The sequence below is a fragment of the Oncorhynchus kisutch genome, linkage group LG13 (genome assembly GCF_002021735.2).
Source record: "Oncorhynchus kisutch isolate 150728-3 linkage group LG13, Okis_V2, whole genome shotgun sequence".
Taxonomy (NCBI): Eukaryota; Metazoa; Chordata; class Actinopteri; order Salmoniformes; family Salmonidae; genus Oncorhynchus; species Oncorhynchus kisutch.
The window spans coordinates 50531379-50543404 of NC_034186.2; the positions used below are offsets into that span (position 1 = coordinate 50531379).

Genomic DNA, 12026 nt, shown 5'->3' on the forward strand with positions numbered 1-12026 from the left:
CTCTGACATGCACTGTCAACTGTGGGACCTTATATAGACAGGTGTGAATACTTTCCGAATGCACTGTGTTTAGACTTTTAAAACATTCTAAGGCTGCATGATGCGACTCTAATGATGATTTGAAAAAGGTCGCATGAGCTCTGCTTTGTTCATTTCTGCAGGCTGTACACACTTCATCAGTCTCTCATTCACGATTTGACAAGCACTTGATAATATACTCACCAGGCCTCGAATTTCTGTGCGGCATCCCCCTTGTGTGGCCGCAAATACCCCCTATGAAATTCCATGCCTTTTGCAGCCAAAGTGGCCGTTGTGGGATGAATATAATAATCATAATTCCCTTCTCCTGGCTGCCAATCAATTCTTATTAGCCAATGCCCATCACGTGATTGGGTCCTTCTCACAGGCATCTCAGCTCCAAAGTAGGCAACAAGTGAAGACAGACACATCAGGGACACAACTGCGCGTGTCCTTATCGAATTCCAAGGCGCATATTGAAGATGTTAGAAGAACTGTCACATTTACTTTTCGTCAGCCAACAAGATGAGCATGCCTAACGAACAGCAAAAGCACTAGCCTATGTCAATCTACTATCACCCATAGTACAAAAGTTAACCTATTCTATTGGGCAACTAGTCCTTTTGTGCGAGAACTAAATATTCAAAACATACTCTGGGACAGTTGTTGGATGTGATAGATCCCAAATTAATACAACCATTCGCATCAACAACAAAAAATTTAAAACATGAGGCTGGGCCTCCCGAGTGGTGCAGCGGTCTAAGGCACTGCATCGCACAACCGGCCGTGACTGGGAGTCCCATAGGGCGGCACACAATTGGCCCAGCGTTGTCCGGGTAAGAGAAAGGTTTGGTTGGGGAGCTTTACTTGGCTCATTACGCTCTAGCGAATCCTTGTGGTAGGCCTGTCGCCTGCAGGCTGACAATGGTTGTCAGTTGAATGATGTTTCCTCTGACACGCAGCTGGTTTCCAGGTTAAGCGTACGGGTGTTAAGAATCGTGGTTTGGCAGGTCATGTTTCGGAGGACGCATGACTCGACCTTTGCCTCTTCTGAGCCTTTTGGGGAGTTACAACGATGAGACAAGATCGCAATTGGATATCACGAAATTGGGGAGAAAAAGGGGGTAAAATACAAAAATGTAAAATAGCAAACTATTAGGCTATTTCTTTACTTATAAGCGCAGCAATGCGCACACGGCAGTAGGCCATAAGCGCAAATGTACCAAAATGATATCAATTAGCGGGATAACATCATTCTCAAAAGTGACGTGACTATAATTTATGTGATGTTGACAATTCATCGAAAAATTACATACCACGTTTAATTATTACGCAATTAAATTAACCATGCAACAATTAATGAATTAGTAATCTGGGGAACCACGGGAAAAGTTTATTTAATGAGTTACAGTTTCCCTAATTAACTCAAGAATATATCAGCATATCTCCATATCCTACCCGTCATATCCTACCCATCAATCATTTCCTCATATCAGTCTCATTCTGAACATCGTAATATTCTATAAATCTGCACGAACCCTAGTCTACGTGATGACGCAGCCTACACAAATGTTCTTAATTATTCATTTACTAACTAACTAAATGATCACACAGAAATACATAAACACACACAGTATAGGTTGAATTGATTACTAACATAATGCAATGAAAAGTACCTAGTGGTCTCACTCGATATGATGGCTTGTTACACAATGGAGAGGGGGTGGGAACAGATAAAGAGCGGGAAAGACAGAGAGGGGACCCATCGTACATTCAGTTGAAAAACTATGCCCATGGGATGTGAATACATTGCACATCAACAACAGCACATTCGAAAAGAAGTGCAATGTCTATATTTATGTTTGTATATCTTTGTCGTCGCTCTCTGTTGAAACCACTCGATCCGTCTATGGCAAGTAGTTCGATGCAAGTCTCTGATTGTCCACCAGAGGTCACAATGTACTTAGTAGTTGTAGTGTTCATTAGACTTGATCCTTCAGAGGTAAACACGAGGTGGTCCTCAGTCGAGTTTACTAGGCTACCGGTATTTGAAAAGCTGCAGACTGAATGTTCCGGTATAGTCCCTATCTTCTTCACTAAAGAGTTCCAGAGGGTCCCACCATTTTCTGGTCTTGTAGTTTTAAACCATTTGTCACGTATTCAGCTTGTGCTGCTCGTAGACTGGTCTTAATGGCAGCAACCCAGCATGTTTTGGTCTAATATGTTAATTCTTCAGCAAGTTCTTTAAGGCACTCGCCTTGGAGGCTGGTTCCACCATGTTGACACAATATAAGTGCTGATGTGGGCGTGGTTACTGACTTGGCAAAAGTTTATATGAATAATAATTATCCTTTAATCACATTTCATCTTCACAAAAGTAGTTTTATACCTAAGCCCAACCCCCCCTCCTCTCTGATGCTCACTTTGATCCTCACCCAGGAGCGAGAGTCATGACACCACAAATGCGATTATGCATTATTATAAAGGTGCATTTTCATGGTGAAAAATATCTTCCCCAAACTTGAAACTCACGTGCTGCCTATGTATGGCAGTTAGCAGAGGTGTTGATTCGAGTCATGACAAATATGATGACTTGCAACTCAACTTTGACTTTAACACAAATGACTCATGACTTGACTTGGACTTGAGCGTTATGACTCGACCTGACTTGATACCCTGCCCAAGTCCAAATATGAAAAATTATGCTATTAAAAAAAGTGTGCAGCGCATCAACTTTTCATTTAACAGATTACAGTTTGATTCGGACAGGAGCCAATCAAATTGTGCCAGCTGAGAAAAATGTGTGTGTGGCAGTGCAGAGGAACGTCGGCGGGTGAATTCAGATGGAGCCATTGGAAAGATGATACCCCAAATTATTATTTTCAGATATAAAAACGATGCAGTATCAACAAAAAACAAATTGCAAAACATGCGGGGAGAAAATTAGAGACGGAGGCGCAACAATTTCCAACTTTGTTCGACATTTGAAGCTGCACGAAGAACGGTAAGTCGTGGCTAATATAGTCGACAGCTATATATTTTATTACTTTACTGGTGTATCATGTAGGCTAACGTAACGTTAAATCAATGAGCATCCACACAGTCAGTCAGTGCGGGAACGTGATCATTGTACCCAAGATTGAGCTACAACTAGCTAGGCAGTTGGTTGCCTAAATCCTGCCTAATGTTACTGCTGTTCCTAAAACCATTGACATACGTTAGCCTACTGTAACCACACAGTGAGAGAGTGTGTGTTAAGGTTGGGCGATTTGTGTACAAGCCTACATCGCCCGATTGCACCCCATAGCAATCCTCGATAGTCGATCACTATTGGGGGGGTGTGTCTTTCTCCATGGAAATATAATGTTTATTTGGAAAGTAATAAATATACAGATATTTTTAAAAGCATTCATAATTTGCGTAAATGTAATATACTATTACTCTTGTAATACCTTTAAACATTTGGTGAAGAGCACATTATGACTTGTTTAGAACTCAAAACTCAAAGTTTAGGACTTGAGACTTGACTTGATACTTGACGATCTGACTTGAGACTTGACTCAGACTTGCCTGTCTTGACTTGGGACTTGCCTTGGGACTTGAGTGCTAAGATTTGAGACTTACTTGTGACTTGTAAAACAATGACTTGGTCCCACCTTTGGCAGTTAGGCTTTACACTGATTGTAAAGCGGATTAATGTGGTTAATTTTCAGAAGATATTTGGCCACTTTAGTTGTGATACAAACCTTATCAACAGGCTACATGAGGTGTGTGACTATGATTTGAAAAAGTCACAAAAAGGAGTCATGCACTGTTTTCTTGCCTTACTGCACACACTAGGCATCATTCACAAGCGATAGATAATACATAATTCACAAGTGAAAGGCTGATATTGTCACCCATCAGACCATTCTTAATTGAATCTTGTCTTTACATATATTAAATCATATACAGTACCAGTCAAAAGTTTGGACACACTTATTCATTCCAGGGTTTTTCTTTATTTCAACTATTTTGCCAAGAGTGTGCAAAGTTGTCATCAAGGCAAAGGGTGGCTACTTTGAAAAATATCAACAACAAAAAATTCATTTGTTTAACACTTTTTTGGTTACTACATGACTCCATATGTGTTATTTTATAGTTTTGATGTCTTCACTATTATTCTACAATGTAGAAAATATAGAAAAATTAAATGAAGAAAACCCTTGAATGAGTAGGTGTGTCCAAGCTTTTGACTGGTACTGTATATGATTTGTGTGTGATTTGTGTTTGGATTTAGTGTTTGGATTTAGAATGGACCATTATCATGCACTTGTCTCGAAACAGGGGCAGGGGGCAAAAATACATGTAATCTATGCACTTAAATAGCGAATGGAGGATGCTTTTCCTGTGGTTCATTTTCATGCCAGCCAGGTAGGCTATATTCCTGTTGTAAAGCGAAGCAATATGTTAAAAATTAGGATAAATTGAGAAATAAATAGAGGCCTAGCCTATAGAAAGCTAATGGGATCCTCTTTTACTCGCGCAATTGTATAGCCTGTAGAAATGTTGCGCAACACGAGCTCTCATTAAGTGTTCGATTTGATTTTCAATCACATTTGCATTTATGCCAGAGTGATTAGAGGGACAATAAAGTGCTGAGTACCAGGCAGTTAGCAAGTTTAATATGCTACTAATGACCATCAGAGCTTGGAGAAACGTAGTTACCGTGACTAAGCGGTCACGTGGAATTTGACTGCGGTCATGACTCATGACTGCCGGTGTTGCGGTAATATGGTCACTGTAACAGCCCTAACCATGACTGCTACATGTTACAGGGAGAGAGAGTGAGGGGAGGAGAAGGTAAAAAGGTGAGAAAGAGAGACAAGGTGTATGGATGGTATGCATGTAGAAAAATAACCTAAGGCAGGAAGAGAGAGTTAGAAGAAGGGAAAGATGAGAAAAAGAAAGAAGGTAGATAGGGAGATCCATTTAGAGAGAAACAGCAGTGGGAAATGGATTTACAGTTGGTCTGTAACAGGTTGGGAGGCTTTTTCCCGTGTTTTCTGTCTGTCAGACAGACAGTGTGTTTGTTTATCCTGGACAGCTTTTTCCGGAGGCAAGCAGATGCTCACGACTCCCGGCATAAGAGATCAGCGCTCTCCCAGTCGATCCCATTAATGCAGCCACCACAGGCCTCCCATGGAACTGGTCCAGCCAGCGAGAACGCTGCCGGAACGTTGCCGGAACGCCATAAGCACGCCCTGCTCTTCTCGAGGGAACTGGAGCAGAGACAGAGGGAGAGGGGGTGTTCTAATCTGGACCTGGCCCAGCCCAGCCCAGTCCCTGCCAGCAACCTCCCTACCGCTGCCCACCCCCATCCGTGCTGGAAACCAACACGGCTTCGTTAAGGGGAATTAACCGCCATGCTCGTTAGCTAATTAGCCTTCATGTCTGTGGAGCGGCTGAGCACGTTCCAGACAGAGGGAAGTCATTAGGCGGATTTATCCTTCTCGCTGGCGCCCAGCCGGGCCCGTCTCAGGCCACGTTCTGATGTTGGGATCCATGGGCTTATCGTCTTTGGTCTCCCCCAGAAAGAGGAGCCATGGCTGGGGGAGTTTGGGAAGCAGCTGTGGGTTTGATGTGGGGCTCAGTGGGACTCGGCTGGTCTCCTCTGGGAGGAGTGGAGAGGCAGGTGGAGGTTCCTCCTGAGACACCTGCTCTCCCTGGGAGTCTAAGCAAATAGCAAAGCCTCAGAGAGGGGCTGTGCCACACCTGGCAGGCACACACACATGCACAGACACATCAAGATAAAGGCACAGAGAGTCGTGTCTGTGAGTGTGGACTCACCTGTCCCCCTTGGGTCAGTATTTCATATCAACATAATATTGAACAAAACGAATTTAGCTCCATTTAAAGAGTACCTTAGGGGTTTAACTGGCCTCCTTTTCTGTACCCCTCCATGTTACCCATCCCTACATACACACACACACACCTCACGTGCCCTTGATCTGCCTCCAGGGGGCGCCGCCTGCGTTCTCCTGGGCCAGGTAGAGAGCCAGCACTCTGAGGAAGATGTGAAAGGAGTTGGCTGAGCGGTACAGCTGGGTGTGGCTGGGAGAAAGGAGGGGGGAAGGGGAGCAGTAGATTCGGGCCTGGTCCAACAGGGCCAGGGGGGTTCTGCTCACGCTGCAGAGCCCTGACACCCCTAACCAGGGCACTGTGAACGAACCGCTTTGGAGGGTGGGGAGAATGTAAGTGGGATATGGTGGTATGTTAGAGGTGTTCCTTACCAGGTTTTTGCTGTAATACTCCCAGAGTGCGGTGACAGTGCTATTGTTAGGTTTCCATAGCAGAGACAGATTCAGGCAGCAGAGCACGTGCATTCTGATCTGATCCTCCTGTAGCGTTCTCTGCAACACACACAGATCAATTAACAAACTAATTATAACTGTACACGGAAACCATGCTCCCATCCATAACCCATATCCTCTTTGAGCGAGAGCCTACCTTAAGGGTTACAGGTGGACTTGAGCAGCTCACCCATAAAACTCCAGTTGTCCTCCAGCGGTTTCTGTGAGACCAGAGCATACCTTATATTACCAACAAAACATACAGTCTAATAAGCTTGGCAAGAAGTCAAAATTGCAGCCTGTGACTTTCATCTTAACAGGGGATGCGATCGGGACAAAACAGGATTTTGACTGTTTAAACTATAAATGGAGGACACATTTCACAAATTCAGCCATATCTGATTAATCAGGAAAGATCACACCCCTTATATCCCTCCTTATAGCCCCTAATCTCAGGTAGATTACTTCGTTTTGGAAGGCCCCGTTTCTCCTTTATGGTCCCAGCTCAGCCAAGTGAGTGACAAGCCATCAGGTGAAGCCCAGAGGGTCTTTACAGTGTGTAGGGAGCACACCGTACTCCTCTGCTACAGGCTGGCCACTGATCAGAGACCAGAGCAGTGTGTCCATGTAGTTCCAGAAAGACTACGGGGAAACACACAAGTGCACACACGCACACACACACAGTTGTAAATACAAACACTATGTCAAATTGGATTAATTGCAGATAAAATCCAATGGTCACCAAATCATAGTTACATCAAGTGTGAATGTGTGTGTGTGTGTGTGTGTTTACCTATGTGTGTAACACTTTGCTCCTGTGTTCCAGTAAGTGTATAAGTAGTATCCACAGCTCTTTGGTGCAGGTGCCGTGGTAGTGATGGCTGGTCAGGGCCTCAGTAGGCCTTACCTAGAACAGAGGACAGAGTTAGGAATACCCTTTACCCCAAAAGCCTCAGCCTCGGAAGAGGCTACTAACTCTTATGGAGTTGTAGGTTTGAAGTTACCTATCGATTACACCCGTTCCAGGCAGTATTATAACCATACAAAAAGGTTATTAGGAATTCATTTTTTGTTGTTCTTCTCCCCCAACTCTTAGACACAACCACATTGCTTACATCCGCCAGGACAGGCTCATTGTCCACTCTCCTTCCCAGAAGCCTGGAAGGGATGAGGATGAGTGAACCAAGCCTATGGGTTCGTAGCTTCAACCCTGCAGCACACACACACACACACACACACACACACACACACACACACACACACACACACACACACACACACACACACACACACACACACACACACACACACACACACACACACACACACTCACACACACACACACACACACACACCAATTGATTAATGGACTGCTGAATGTATATATATTTTTATCTTGCTTGCTTGCTCTTTTCAGTATTATGTCTATCTCTGATAAGCTACCAAGGAAAAGGCTGAAATTAGCCCAAATATATGTAGCCTTAGAAATAAGGTTCATAAAATCAATAACTTGCTCACATCAGATAACATTCATATATTAGCCATATCTGAGAGTCACTTGGATAATTCATTTGATGATACAGCAGTAGCAGTTCAAGGATATAAAATCTATAGAAGAGACAGAAATGCTTATGTGGGCTGTATATATATATTCAGAGCCATATCCCTGTAATGCTTAGAGAAGATCTTATGTCAAGTGTTATTGAAGTGTTGTGGCTGCAGGTTCACTTGGCACATCTCAAGCCTTTTCTTTTGGGGTGTTGCTAGAGGCCACCAAGTGCGAACAGTCAATATCTAAATAATATGTGTGAAATGCTTGATAGTGTATGTGATGTAAACAGAGAAGTCTAGTTTCTTGGGGACCTGCATATTGACTGGTTTTCATCAAGTTGTCAGCTCAAGAGGAAGCTTCTTACTGTAACTAGTGTCTGTAATCTGGTTCAGGTTATTAATCAACCTACCAGGGTGTTTACAAACACTACAGGAACAAGATCATCCACATGTATCGATCACATTTTTACTAATACTGTAGAACTTTGTTCTAAAGCTGTATCCGTACCAGTTCGATGCAGTGATCACAATATAGTGTCTGTATCCAGGAAAGCCAAAGTTCCAAAACAGTCTAAAACAGTGTATAAGAGATCATACAAAATATTTTGCTGTGACCCTTATGTGGATGATGTTAAAAATATTTGTTGGTCCAATGTGATTAATAAGGAAGATCCAGACCCTGCACTTGATGAATGTATGAAATTGCTTCTTCCAGTTATTGATAGACATGCACATGTTAAAAAACTGACTGCTAGAACTGTTAAGGCTCCATGGATTGATGAGGAATTGAAAAACTCTGGTTCAAAGAGATAGGTCAAAAGGAGTGGCTAATAAGTCTGGCTGTACACTACATTTATGGCTGTACAGTACTGTAAATTGATTACTTCATTGACAAAGTGGACAAACTTAGGCAGGAAATTACACCAACGAACAGTGAGCCATCGTATTCATGCAACAACAAAAATGTAATGAAAGAAAAGCATTGCTAGTTTTAATTTTGTCAAGTTAATAATGACAAATATCCTGGCATTGACAGCTTGGAAAGCTACTGAGGATCGTAGCTGACTCTTTGGCCACTCCTTTCTGTCATATAATCTGAGCCTAGAGGAAAGTCTTTGTCCTCAGGCGTGGCTGCATGCCGAATAATTCCGCTACCCAAGAGAAGTAAAGCGGCCTTTACTGGTTCTAACAGCAGACCTATACGCTTGCTGCCAGCTCTTAGCAAACTGTTGGAAAAAATTGTGTTTGACCAAATACAATGCTATTTCTCTGTAAACAAATTAACAACAGACTTTCAGCATGCTTATAGAGAAGGGAACACAACATGTACTGCACTGACACAAATGACTGATGAATAGTTGAAAAAAATTGATAATAAGACGCTTGTGGGAGCTGTACTGTTAGATTTCAGTGCAGCCTTTGATATTATTGACCATAACCTGTTGTTGAAAAACACTTGTGCTATGGCTTTTCAACCTCTGTTATATTGTGGATTCAGAGCTATCTATCTAATAGAACTCAAATGGAAGCTTCTGTAATGTCAAACATGTAAAGTGTGATGTACCACAGGGCAGCTCTCTAGGCCCTCTACTCTTTTCTATTTTTACCAATGACTGGCCACTGGCATTAAACAAAGCATGTGTGTTCATGTATGCTGATGATTCAACCATATATGCATCAGCAACCCCAGCTAATGAAGTCACTGAAACCATTAACAAAGAGTTGCAGTCTGTTTTGGAATAGGTGGCTTGTAATAAACTGGTCCTGAACATCTCTAAAATTAAGAGCATTGTATTTGGTAAAAAATAATTCCCTAAGTTCTAGACCTCAGCTGAATCTGGTAATGAATGGTAAACAGCAAACCTGGTTTCAAAAAACAGATAAAGCAACAACTCATGGCACAACGCCTCTCCCCTATTTTACCTAGATAGTTTGTGTGTATGCATTGATATGTAGGCTACGTGTGCCTTTATAAAAAATGTATGTAGTTCTGTCCTTGAGCTGTTCTTGTCTATTAATGTTCTGTATTATGTAATGTTTCATGTTCTGTGTGGACCCCAGGCAGAGTACTGTTATCAGTATCCTAATAATCTGAGTACTGTAATCAGTATCCTAGTATTTGATAAACTTAGATCCTAATAAAATACTTTCGCATACTTACGAAATGTGATGGAACATTTTATGTTTGTGCTTTTCTAATAATGTGACTGATTGAACGAATTCTCACTATCAGTAGCTGCAATTTGGCAGTACGCCCAGACCCTTGTTTTGAGAACGAAAGACATCTCAGTTCCAAGGTCTCAGCTTAGAGAAGAAGCCTTGTGAGGTATTGGTCTGTCACATTCATGACCCAGTATTGGTCAGTCACATGAATGAAGTTAACGTTAATGATGAATGATGATTAAGCTAAATCTTGCAAATGTAACTTGTCTGCAGTATATAAGAGAACTAACGGGACTGCCCCAGTAGAGCTCCTGATCGACATGTGTACTTGGTGCATTGAGTTGGTTGGAACCTCTCCAGCATGCTGCTAATAAAGAATGATTTATTTAAGATTGACTTCGAGTGTCCCTGCGTAGAAATTCCACAACAGAAGTAAGTATTAAGATATATTTTCTTTGAAAAGACAAGTAGTTTAATATTTTGATGTATTTGCAAATACACTTGCAAAGTATTTGATAAATTTAAATCCACTGACTCAAATACACTTCCATGCATTTAACCCAGGTATTTGAAAATAGCATTTGAAATAAGTATTTGAGCATACTGTCAAATACAATTTGGTTTTACATTCAAACACTCAAATAAAAATACTTGTTTTGGGCAAAAGTATATTAAATACCAGATACTCAAATACACATATATTTGAACCCAGGTCTGGTATTCACTCACAATATTCATACTTTGTGTGTGTGGTGAGTGGGGCTACCTTGCCATGGCACTGTATGGTGAGGGCACTCTGGATGTTGGCCGGCAGGTCTTTGAGGCGCACTATGAGGAGAGTGACCCCAAAGAGCTCCTCCAGCAGAGCAGAGGGTAGCTGAGCCTCCAGCTCCTCATATGGTTGACAGGGGCCCTCCTCCAAGGGAGAGGTGGGCTCCAGGTTCATGTAGGGTGCAGAGGTCACACAGGGAATCACAGAAAGTCAGGTGTCAGACCTGAATGCTGATCCTTTGACCTTTTAAACAAAAACAAATCCTTACAGTGTTTTACTGGAACTACCTACGTACAGTTGAAGTCGGAAGTTTACATACACTTAGGTTGGAATCATTAAAACTCATTTTTCAACCACTCCACACATTTCTTTTTAACAAACTATAGTTTTGACAAGTTGGATAGGACAAAGATCATACTTTTTGGAGAAATGTCTTCTGGTCTGATGAAACAAAAATAGAACTGTTTGGCCATAATGATTGTCATTATGTTAAGAGGAAAAAGGGGGAGGCTTGCAAGCTGAAGAACACAATCCCAACCATGAAGCACGGGGGTGGTAGCATCATGTTGTGGGGGTGCTTTGCTGCAGGAGGGACTGGTGCACTTCACAAAATAGATGGCATCATGAGGAGGGGAAATATGTGGATATTTTGAAGAAACATCTCAAGACTTGTATTTGGCTAAGGTGTATATTAACTTCCGACTTCAACTGTATATGCCTAGTAAAGATAGCCTATGCCCTAGGCCAGGAACACAGTCAGTGAGAATCAGTAATAACTGACCAGCAGGCATTATCTGTATAGGAAGACTTTGACATATTGGAGAAACAGCACACGCTGTTGCCTAAGGTCTTCTGCCTCATAATGGAGGCTGCTGGCTTGGCCTGAAACATACCATTGTCAAGTACATTCAGTACATCAAAAACAGTACAATATTTCCCCATCACAACAACCTACAAAAAAATCTAACCACCACCATACCAAATCACTTCACACTTGGTTATTACCACAAACCTTAATCAAATGTCAACTTATGAACTCTCACAAAACCTCTCACAAAACCATGAGCAGGAAGCTATACATTAAGTTAGCTTACCAAAGTCATGAGAGCTGGACTGCACCAGGGTCTCTAGTTTAAGAAGCTTTTGCATGAAAGGTGACAACAAATTGTGACATTTACTGGCCTATACAC

The 12026-nt window shown here is 42.1% G+C and overlaps 1 pseudogene; it reads right to left on the reverse strand.

Moving 5' to 3' along the window:
* The window catches only part of LOC109902927 (protein MMS22-like), a 28931-nt pseudogene that overhangs the window by 14981 nt on the left and 1924 nt on the right, over window positions 1–12026 (reverse strand).